This window comes from Lagenorhynchus albirostris, chromosome 6, assembly GCF_949774975.1.
Source record: "Lagenorhynchus albirostris chromosome 6, mLagAlb1.1, whole genome shotgun sequence".
Lineage (NCBI taxonomy): Eukaryota > Metazoa > Chordata > Mammalia > Artiodactyla > Delphinidae > Lagenorhynchus > Lagenorhynchus albirostris.
The window spans coordinates 66,721,863-66,734,023 of NC_083100.1; positions in this window are offsets into that span (position 1 = coordinate 66,721,863).

Sequence of the window (12,161 nt, forward strand, 5' to 3'; positions counted from 1 at the left end):
AAAAAAGGCATTATTATGTAGTGGTATTTCTATAATGAGTTTACTGAAGTATTATTTATGGTGATAAAAATTAAAACTGAAGATATTTATATGTCTATAAGCTAGGAAATACATCTTAGTGATGTGTTTTTCTACTATTTTTTTTCAGGCAAAGAAACATATATTTATATATGTTTATATATGTTTATGTGTACCAAGAACAATGCTGGAAGGATATACAGCATATATTAAGTTGATTACCTCAGGAGGTGGGGAGGTAAGACTGGAGACACTAGAGTGGGGGATGCTACTGTTTTTCCTTTATTTATCCTGGAAATCTTCCACTTGTTAAAAGAACATGGTAGGACTTCCCTGGTGGCGCAGTGGTTAAGAATCCGCCTGCCAGTGCAGGGGACACGGGTTCAACCTCTGGTCCGGGAAAATTCCACATGCCCTGGAGCAACTAAGCCTGTGCGCCACAACTACTGAGCCTGCACTCCAGAGCCCACGAGCCACAACTACTGAGCCCGTGTACCACAACTACTGAAGCCCATGTACCCTAGAGCCGTGCTCCACAAGAGAAGCCACCACTCACCGCAACTAGAGAAAGCCCGTGTGCAGCACAAAGACGCAACACAGCCAAAAATAAAATTAAACTTAAAAAAAAAATTTTTTAAGGTGATATTAAAAAAAAAAAAGAACGTGATAATAAATCATGAAAATTTTTGGCCAGAATAGAGTTTAAAGTTATCTTGTCCATTCACCTTATTTTACAAATGGGTAAGTAAAGCTCAATGTTCAGGTTCCCCAGGTTATACAGCCATGGCTCAAAAGGAGAGTTTTGACTCTCAGATCAGCACTCTAACTCAAAATATAAAATCAAATTCTGAAAATAAGTTTCAGCTAACTCTATAGCAAACTCTTTTATGAGCCATTGCATGATACTACTAATTGCTTGTCTTCTGATCTGCCTATGTGATTTACACACGACACACACACATTCTTTCCCTAGCGTATAATGTGTTAAAATTCCAATAAGTTAATTTAAAAATCAATACTCCCTTAGATAAATGAAGTTATCTCTGTTGTCAGAAGATAAAAGACAAAGGTGATATTCAAAATATTTATCAGTAGGTATAACACAGCCTTGAACAATCAGCCCTTAGACACCAGCCCAGTCAAAACAGGTACCAAAGGTCCAGGTGTAAACATCTGTTAGAAACAGCAATATCAGACCTGCTTAATGCTTAAATATGCTGACACATTATATCTTTAAAAGGATTAGGATATTTTACTTGAAAATCTCATACCATACTAAATCAATTTTCCTACTAAAGCACCATTTTTTTTAAAGAACCATTTCTTTTAATTAATTAATTTTATTTATTTATTTATTTTGGCTGCACTGCGTCTTCATTGCGGTACGCAGGCTTCTCAATGTGGTGGCTTCTCTTGTTGCAGAGCAGGGCTCTAGGTGCGCGGACTTCAGTAGTTGTGGCGCACGGGCTTAGCTGCTCCGCGGCATGTGGGATCTTCCCGGACCAGTGCTCGAACCCATGTCCCGGGCATTGGCAGGTGGATTCTTAAGCACTGCGCCACCAGGGAAGTCCCTAAAGAACCATTCTGACAAACATTTTGGTTGTCACTAAGAGCCAAGCTGCTAATGGATATGGCTTCGTAATACTATTTGACATAAATAACACTAATAGTAGAATTTAACTGATTTACCTAACAAGGTTTTCATGTATAGAACAAGAAATATAAATATTCACTCCACAAATATTTACTGAATGTATCCCATTTCCCAGGTCCTCCCCTAGGTACCGGGCATGCTGCAGAACAGATTTGATTATTGCCTTCATGGGGTTTACGGTCTATGAGCAAGACAGTCATTGATCAAGTAAACAAATAGGTGAGTATACAATTCCAAATATGAACAGGGTGCCATGAAATAGAGTAATGAGGAAGGGGGTTCATTATGTAGATTAGGTGGTCAGGAATGGCCTGTCTGGGAAAATGACATTTCATCCATTAGAGTTAAGAAGTCAACCTTATGAAAGTAGGGAACAAGTTCTCCAGCCAAGGCAAGTGGTCTGCTTTTTACTTATGAGACTGGCTTATTTTTTTTTAATGAATCACAATGCCTAACTGGTACTTCACTGGTGCTCAATATATATTTACTTATTGAATCTAACTATTGGATCCTGTGCACTATTCCATCCTCTTAGCAAAGGGCTGTTTATATGTTGAACTATGGTACGATGGGGCACTTTAAGAAGAAATAAAATATTTTGAAAGTACTATAAGTTTCACATGTTTATTTGCCACTTACACACTGACAGTAAAAGACCTAAAGCATATATACAAATAATAACATAATCAAACATATATACAATTAACCCTTTATATAGTTCTGTCTTTGTGGTTCTCATCCTTTTTCCCCAATGTCCATAATATTCACAGTTCAATACCTCCCCTTCGGTATTATCTAATTACATGGAATGATTCCCATCTGGGAAAAGGAGTTAAGAGGGGTCACAGAGGTCTGCATCACAATGAGTGAGGATCCTGTGCAGTTTGAAAAGAATTCCTTGGATACTGTGTTATGCTGTCTTCTAGGGAGTGTATCCTTCTGCTCCTTCCCATTTAAGAATAACTGTGGTGTATTATGACTATCTCAGTTCAGAGCATTGATTGCTTACCTATCACATGCTTAGCACTGTGCTTGGCTCTGTGGAGAACCCCAAAGCATGTTCATGCCTCAGCTCACTACAGGCCATGTTCAACCCCTATGGCTCTTTTGAACAGGGCCTTCTAGCTGCATAATGCAAGTCTTACCTATCTTCTCAGACCTACTATTAACTGAGCTCTTTTGACCACACCCTCCTCTTGAATCTATATTCTCCCTTGGCATCCATGACAACAGTCAGGGACCCTTTGCTTTCCTGGCTCATCTTCCTTTCCTTGCCCCATGGAATGCTGGTTTTCCCTGAAGTTTCACAATTAGTCCATTAATGTCGGCAATCTCTTACCCACTTGGAGCTTCTACCATCACACACACACTGGTGGGTCCCAACTCTGCATCTGTGGCCCAGATCTCTCTCCATATTCTACATTCTGACCTCCTGTGCCCTCCTGACATCTCCACTTAGATGTCTCACAGATAGTTCATGATAAACGCAGACTCTTTTACTTTGCCCTGGATCTATGCTTCCTCCTCTAACCCCTACACTTATAATGGCTCCTTAGACCATTCAAGAATCTGGAAGTTATCCTAGTCTCTTCCCTCCTTCTCGCCTTCCATATTCAATTGATCACTTGATCCTGAGAGTCTTGCCCTCTTAAAATTCCTTTATGCTTTTCTTCTTTTCCTTGGTTAGGCTCTTAAAGTGAATTTCCTTGGAGAAATTCAACAGTAATTTTAAACTAGTCTCTGCCTTCCTAATTACCTTCTCCAACTACAAGTCATCCAATGTATCTTCCATAAGACCACCAAAGGGACTGTATTAGAATATGAAAGTACAGTATCAAGTTAAACTTAGTGTTTAGTGGCAATATTAAGGGTTAGAAAATTCAGGAAAGAGAAAACTACATCCACTTTCCTCATCATGGACTCCCTCCAACAGGATTAGGTTTCTAAGAAACAATGTCACCTGAAATACCTCGCTTGTGAACTCTACAGGAACTCTGACCAAGAAATTTCCATCATTGGGCTTCCCTGGTGGCGCAGTGGTTGAGTCCGTCTGCCGATGCAGGGGACGCGGGTTCGTGCCCCGGTCCGGGAAGATCCCACATGCCAAGAGCGGCTGGGCCCATGAGCCATGGCCGTTGAGCCTGCGCGTCTGGAGCCTGTGCTCCACAATGGGAGAGCCCACAACAGTGAGAGGCCCGCGTACCGCAAAAAAAAAAAAAAAAAAAGAAATTTCCATCATTAAGATTGGCTATGGAGACTTCCCTAGTGGCACAGTGGTTAAGAATCCGCCAACCAATGCAGGGGACATGGGTTCGATCCCTGGTCCAGGAAGATCCCACATGCCGTGGAGCAACTAAGCCCGTGCGCCACAACTACTGAGCCCGTGCACCTAGAGCCCATGTTCCACAACAAGAGAAGCCACCACAGTGAGAAGCCTGCGCACCACAAGGTTTTCATGTATAGAACAAGAAATATAAACATTCACTCCACAAATATTTACTGAATGTATCCCATTTCCCAGGTCCTCCCCTAGGTACCGGTCATGCTGCAGAACAGATTTGATTCTTGCCTTCATGGGGTTCACGGTCTATGAACAAGACAGTCATTGATCAAGTAAACAAAGAGGTGAGTATACAATTCCAAATATGAACAGGGTGCCATGAAATAGAGTAATGAGGAAGGGGGTACGAAGAGTAGCCCCTTCTTGCCACAACTAGAGAAAGTCCGCAGGCAGCAACAAAGACCCAACACAGCCAAAAATAAATTAATTTAAAAAAAGAAAAAATATTGGCTATGTGTAAGGACAAAGAAAATGGAGTATAGGACATTGCTTTAGTAATTTACAAGAAATCATGCAGTTATGTTTCAGGGACTAGTCTCCACATTAATGCTCTGATTTGTGTCCTGATGAAATGAGACAAAAAACAGGAAAATTGGAAAGTGATATAGAGATGCAAGAACAGGCTCTAGGAATGAAATTGAAGGTCTACTATATAATTATAGGTCCCAAAGATGCCCTTCAGGTAATTCCCCGTCTAACTTTTTGCTTGTCTTGCTGATATCACCCTTCTTTTCACTTCATTCAGGAGATTTTCATTGAGCATGTCTTCTGTGCCTTATCCTGAACACTGTAGGGTATCAAAGGGAAATATAAAACATAGTTCCCATCCTCAAGGAGCTTACAATCTAATTGAGGAGATAACACATACAAGGCAAACACACATGAAAATATACTAAATGAGGAGTTACAAAAGTAAGTGGTAACAGAGGGCTTCCCTGGTGGCGCAGTGGTTGAGAGTCTGCCTGCCAATGCAGGGGACGCGGGTTCGTGCCCCGGTCCGGGAGGGTCCTGCGTGCCGTGGAGCGGCTGGGCCCGTGAGCCATGGCCGCTGAGCCTGCGCGTCCGGAGCCTGTGCTCCGCAACGGGAGAGGCCACAGCAGTGAGAGGCCCGCGTACCGCAAAACCAAAAACAAACAAACAAAAATCAAAAAATAATAATAAGTGGTAACAGAAAGTAGACAAGCATAGTAAGGATGACAGAAGAAGCAGCTCGCATGTGGGGTCCACCAGCAAGGCATGGTGAAAGGGAAATGGAACCTGCACTGGTGTCACTGCCAAGAGATTTTGTGATATGTACACATTTTTGTATGTAGCATATTTGAAGGGGGGCATTTAGAAGGTCCCCCACCCCAGAGGGTGATGATATAGACCAGAAAAAGTACATCAAAAAATGTACTTCAAAAGCAAATCATCTTGATGGGACTCTGTAATTATGAATTTCAATTTTAAATGTCATGATAACTTCTCAAACATGAAGACTAACAACTTGGTCTAATTATTTGGTTTTCTGCCTAAGTATTGGTAAAAGTCACATAGAATTATTTCTTCTGCTCTTTGAATATCAATCAGGGAGTGGTGGGTTTCATCTGAAGATCTTCCACACCACAAAGCCCTCCAGATACAGCTCTGCATTTTGTAGAGCAAATCTTAAAAGAAGTAAAATGCTACCCTCTAGTGGTCAATGTACAAAACTGATGAAAACTTTCATTGACCCTTACTCATTATTCATAGCGGCTGAGGCCTAGGCACAGAACAGTATTCAGGTTTTAAAAGGGTTTGCAATTTAAAGGACTAGAGCACTTTGATGTGATACAAGTAAACCCTTCAAGAAATGAAATTCTGAATCAGATCGGATTAAAGTGTTTCAAAATGGGGCCCAACACTCTAATTACCATGACAGCGTATAAAGAGATTTTTCCTGCAAGGAGTTCAAAATTTGACTTAAAATCCAATTATCTTAATTTATGATCCAATCCTTACCATACAGAGAACTATTTAGACTAACTGTTCAATAGAAAATGTATCAGAACCTATCTCTTGTTGTTCCCAGCCAGATGTGTTCTTTCCCTGATCCGAATTCCAGTCAGACTTGATTCAACATTTGTACAGGTCTTGTGTCCTGTTGGCAAGGAATATTTTTAGTCTTTTTGTGCCCTCTAGGATGGGCATGGCGCTTGGGGAGTACTTAATAAATGTTTGAATGAATGAGGAATGGACAGATGGATATGTGATCGAGGGTAGAACAATCACCCTTATTTAAGGAGAGAAAAAAATACTATTCAGTGCACAAATACAAATACTGGCTCAGAGGCCACAGTGCACAGCTTTTTTTAAAAAATCAGAAAGGCAAGAACAACTCCAAATCAAGCCTAGGATCACTACTGTACTCCGTTGACAGCAGAAATGGACACTGGCTCTGCCTGCTACTTCTGTAGGCCCTACAAGGATTATGCAGGTGCTTGAGCACAAAAGCAGAGGAGTAGAAAACTTGAGAAGGTTGCAACAGGTTCCTCACCCTACTACCGTTAGCTCAGGCACTGTTTCTGGTTCAGGTCTCTGTGAATGATCGGTGATGTTGGTGGTTGTGATGCAATAACATGTAACAATATTAAAAGCCTGCCTGCTTCAGACTGTTTACATGACCCCTGCTTGCCCTTGAAGGAGCCAGCTGGGAAAGTGTGGAGTCTACAGCAGGCATTTAGACTTGGCTCCAGGCTTCTCCACACAAGACCCCACTTGTTCCCTCCACTGCGGGTTGTTTGAAGCTTCCTGCTCTTCGGTCCCATTCCTCTAAGCTCAACTCCCATTTTCTGGAAAGCTATAGATAACTTGACTGGGTCATAGTACAACAGACTCCAGGGTAGTTTTTTGTATCTACCTCTGCCTTTCAGCACCACGGTGTGAATAAAAAACTCAGTGTTGTGCTCTGCTTGGGCAGTGTGACAACTAGACAACAGGCTTGCCTTTCAGCCAGGATTCCAGTTCCCTAGAGATCAGGAGGTACTGGAAGAGATAGGGCATAAGAGGCAAAAATGAACAAACTAAGGGAACGTGCCCCCCCCTCACACAGAACATATACAGCACAATCAACACACACACACACACACACACACACACACACACACACGTGCAATTCCAACTGCCAAACTCTCTTCTAAAGGATGTTTGAGACCAGCACCATTTTCTTACCGTCTACTAATTCCTTGACTTCCTTTTACCACAATACACAGACCTCTCTCTTAAGGAACTCTGGTGATCTTGGTGAATACCATGATCTTTTCTCAGTTCTTATTCTCTTTGGTGTCTCTTCAACATTGGACACTTCTGATATCTTTGATCACCCATTCCCAGAACAGTCTCATGATTTTCCTCCCAAGATAATCATTGGTTAGCAGGAGTCCAAACCACTTCCATTTTTTAATAGTCCAAACAATTTGGTATGTTTTAAATGTGTGCTGTTATTAAATTCAAAGTTTTAATACATACTCACAAAATACTGTGGTGTGATCTCACTTGGAGATCACATCATAAATCTAAACCTGAAGTCATGATGACTGTGAAGGCCCACCATGAAAGGACAGTGACAAGCGTGTCCTGCTTTTCTATCTGGCTTCTGCCTCTCCTTCAGTAACTCTTCTTCCTCTTTTTTGCTGCAAGATTCAGTCCTCAGTCCCAATATCAATTCACTTACATTCTGTTGGCCTACTGCTCCTGCCTTCTAATGCCAATGATCATTTCCTACTAATGACTACACAATTGATTTCCCAAACCTAACCTCTCACCTAAGCCTGGATTCCAATACCTCCACAGTTCCCTGCAGGACATCTAAACCTTTCTATCTGCAAACTGAACACATCACCCTCCTTCTGAGGAGCAAACTAGCTTTCCTATTTCTCCTGTCTTAAATCTCAACTCAGCAAAAGCCAAGGGTTCCGTATATGGCTACTTACCTGTCCTATTTGATGAGAAAATAGGATGCTGAGATAGAGAAATACAACTGAAGGAGCTTGAAGCAGAGAAATCTATCTGAAGGAAATTGGTAGATAAAGCTATTTATAATGTGATGGAAGGAAGTTGTTATACCATTCCAGAAAAAGAAAGCCCACAAAATAAAAGACAGAACTCTCAACTTTTATAAGGACACTGGGGCATAGGTTATGGGTAGAGAGGGAACTATTAAGGTTGTCCAAACAGTTTAGGTATCTCTTAACAAAGTAGGAAGCTATCTCCTTCATGCCATAGATCCAAGTCCTATTCCTTAATTACACACATGTCATGGTAATAAGCTGAAAAATACAATTTTAAAATTACACTTAACTTTTGTTTATCCCTCCATAAATTATTCATTCTGTGGATTTTTGTAGGCAATTTTTAATCCCAGTATTAAAATAATCTCTCAGGAAATCTCATTATAGTGTAAGGTCATCCAGCAGCACCATGTACAATCTGTCCTCCTCAAAGATGCACCAGAGTCAATCTTAAGCAAGTTATTGCAGCCACGAGTGTCTTCACTGAAGACACACTATGCATATTACCACAAGGAAGGAGATCATGTGATGTTGGCAACTTCCCTGTGAAAAACCCTTCTAAGATGAGAGATTATGATTTCTTGCTTTCTTTTTTTTTTTTTTAGATGTAAACACTTTTAACAATGTATGGGAACATGCCTCACAAAATGTGTTAGTAAATGAGGGTTTTTTAAATTTTTGTTAACTCTCAAAGGCCACTCACTGACACAATAAACAAGATTATCAGAGCAACTTTAGTACCATTCCTGAGCAGGTGAAAAATGCCTGGTATCAGCGCTATTTTAACATAGTAGGGAAAGTCCTAGCCTATATTGTTAGATATTAAAAACAAACTCAGAAGTATGTATCTAAAGAGAAAACAATTTTTCAAATTTACAGAATATATCTGTACATTGAAATCGCAAAGGAATCCACTATTAGACTTTAGCATGGTGTCCATATAAATAAAAAGCAATCGGGGAAACAAAGGCCTAAAAACAGAATTGACTGAATGGACCACCACCTCAAGGATGAGCAGGCTTTTCAATATTGGAGAATCCCTACAAAGGGTCTAGGAAACTGGATAGGTGGTGGGAAAGCATCCTATGGGGTAGACTCTCAACCCCAGTCTTGCCCTTCCAGCCTCTAAACCCCGCCCTGGGCCTGGTCCCGCAGCCCCGCCCCTGGGTGTGGGCAGGGTCTTCGGCCGGTAGCCCCGTATACAACACTGTTTCTAGCCTCTACCTCGTCCCTTTGGCCCGAACCTGTCCCCAGTTGCCGCGCTTAGCCGAGCCAAAGGCCCATCCGCATCCACTCCAGAGGGAGTACAACTTGTGTGAAGTGGTCTAACCTGGCTGATGCCCGAAGCCCCGCCCCTACTCTCCGAGGCAGGGAACGGAAGTGACGCAAGCAGTTCAGTCTCTTTCTGGCACCGAGTCTGTGTCTCCCAGAGCGATTCCACTTTCGTGGGGGTCAGTCCCATCCCGGCTTGGTGAGGCCCGCGCGAACGAGAGGGTCCTGAGCTGGATGAGGGCGTCCAAGAACAAGTTTATCCCAGGAGGCTTCAGGGGCCTCCTTGGGGCGGCCTGGCCCGCTCTGCTCGCGTGTGCTGGGACCGCGGGTCCTCCAGGTCCAGCTGTGACCTAGAGATCGCTCCTGTGATCGGCAGAACCGAGTTGGGAGATGCACCCAGAGAGCGTCCACCAGGTCTTTCCACCCGTTCTCTACCTCTGTTCAGAAGTCTTCAGAGTCAGGTTTGTTCATTTTTTTACGAACACGGCACGATCAGTACCTTCATGATAACCAGAAGGCGCAGGGGCCTGAGCAACCTGGCTGGAACAGCGGATATTTATGTCCTCATGGGCTAAAGGCACAGGCTTCCGAACAGGGAAGCACGTGCCTGACAGAACCCGTAGACGCCTCTTGCCGCACCTACGACCTCGCTGAAGGCGGGGGCTCAGGTCCGGGCAAACGTGAGAGGAGGGGCCAGGCCTGACCAAGGAGACCCCTCTGAAAGCCCGAGCCAAACCTGTCCTTTAATGCGCTCCGTACATCCCAGAGCACTCCCTTAACGCGGGCCTCACCAAGGACACGCTGCAACGCAGGATGACCAAAGCGACTCCCTCGTTCTTGCTTTCTGAAGTTTGCATCAAACAGAAAAATGAGCTTCTTAGAGTCACAATGAGTATTACCTTGACCTACCCTAAATGAGGTAAGATAATCGTGACTGGATATCATCATTGGACCACAATTTCTGTCCTGAGAAAAGTAATAAGGATTGAAACTTCCCCTTTAGAAGAGCCACCCATTCTTATTTCAGAAACCTGGCTGTAGGAAGTGGACCCTCTCTGCTTAAAAATCTGGAGTGGCCTAGGCTACTCAACCAATTTTAGGGATCTAGATTATTCAGATAACTGGAGATTCCTAACTTCACAGAAAACGCAGGAGCAGTGCATGAAATACCTGAGTATGGCAGGGCGTTGCATTTTGTAGGAAAGAAGGGGAAACTGAAACCCTTTGTACAGTCTCTTCCTCAGTGCACTGTACTTTCTCTTTTGTTGTAATAAGAAGGTCTGGCCCAGAGGAAAAAAAGCATCCCAAATGTTGGCATTTCCTAAGACACCTGGCCTGAAATTCCATAGCCATCCAGGGCTACATCATAAAAAAACACAAAAACTTTTAAGTATGAGCAAGATATAATTATGAAGGAGAATTTCCTTTTATATATAACAAATCAGTATGTATATGTTTCAAAACTAAAGGTAAGTTATTTTTAAATTATCCATTTTTAAATGCTCTGTACAAATATTCCTGTAGGACAGGATTTCTAAATATAAACTGTTAATTCTATTTACAAATGAAATATAATAGTGTATTGAACAAATATGTTTAATATGCAGGAATGTGAACTGAAGTTCAACTTTTACTTTGGGACAACAGCTATTTTTCCAAGAGATTTATCAAGATTATAGAGAAGGCTATGTGGCTGGATTCCTCCAGCAAATGGTGGCCTACCTCTATAAATTTCTATCACAGAGTTTTTTTGTCCTTATTCTAACCTGAACAAATTAATAACTCAATTTCCATCACAAATAACTCAGAAAGAAGCTTTGGTGAATTTACCTTGTAAGAGGAAAACTTGAAAAAAGAAAATAACACAATATTACATAATGTGTAACAACATTCACCAGGAAAATTCTACAATTAATATAAACCAAATATATTTAGTAAAATAAGAGTTTATTATTTATCATTCAGCTATCAGTTCTAATATATTTTCTTCACTCTTCTAATTTTTTTCTATTTTTAATACACCTATTCCTACAAACATGCCCAAGTCTCCATGAGCCAACGTGAGATGGTTGCTTGATGCTATCTTAAATTATAGTTTCATCTTCATCAGTCTCATCACATGCAAATATTTGCAAAGATACTGACTCTAAACATCTTTCCTCAATTTCCATAGTTCCCTTACTCCCTGGTTTCCATTCCTACAACTCTTTTGAAACTTGCTCATGAAGACTGTTACTAATAATCTAACTCTTGAGTCCAATAACATTTTCTCCATCTTCATCTCAGTCAATTTTAATCAATATTTGACCCCACTAATGTCTTCCTTTTCCTTGAAACTTATTTTTCAGCAGTTTTAATCTGGCTGATCCCCTGCATTTCTTTAATGGTAGTTCCCTTTCATTCCCTACCTCTCCCACTCACTGGTTCTCACTTCTCCTCTCATATACAACCCCTAGTTCATACAGCCCCATTTTGTATCTCCGCTCTCTCATTTTCCTAGGCTTAAACACTTGCAGAAATTTTCTCTTACCGCTCCCCTAAAATATGAGTTTACCTAATGGAGATTTAATAGAGCAAATGCTTTCTCCACAAAGATATCCTTGGACCTCTAAAAATTCAACACTGTTCTCAAATAAATTCTCTCCCTTTGTATTATTAATGGAAGGTAAACATACAATTCTCCAAAATGACAGTTCCCCTCCCAGAATTGCTTAAGAAAATCAGCCCATATAGTCAGCTGAGATCTAAGGGATGTTTAATAACAGAAATATCAATGCATCTCTGTGCTCCTTTTGGATATTGGCAGCAACTTTCATTTGGGGTCAGGGTAGATGCTTAAACATTTTAG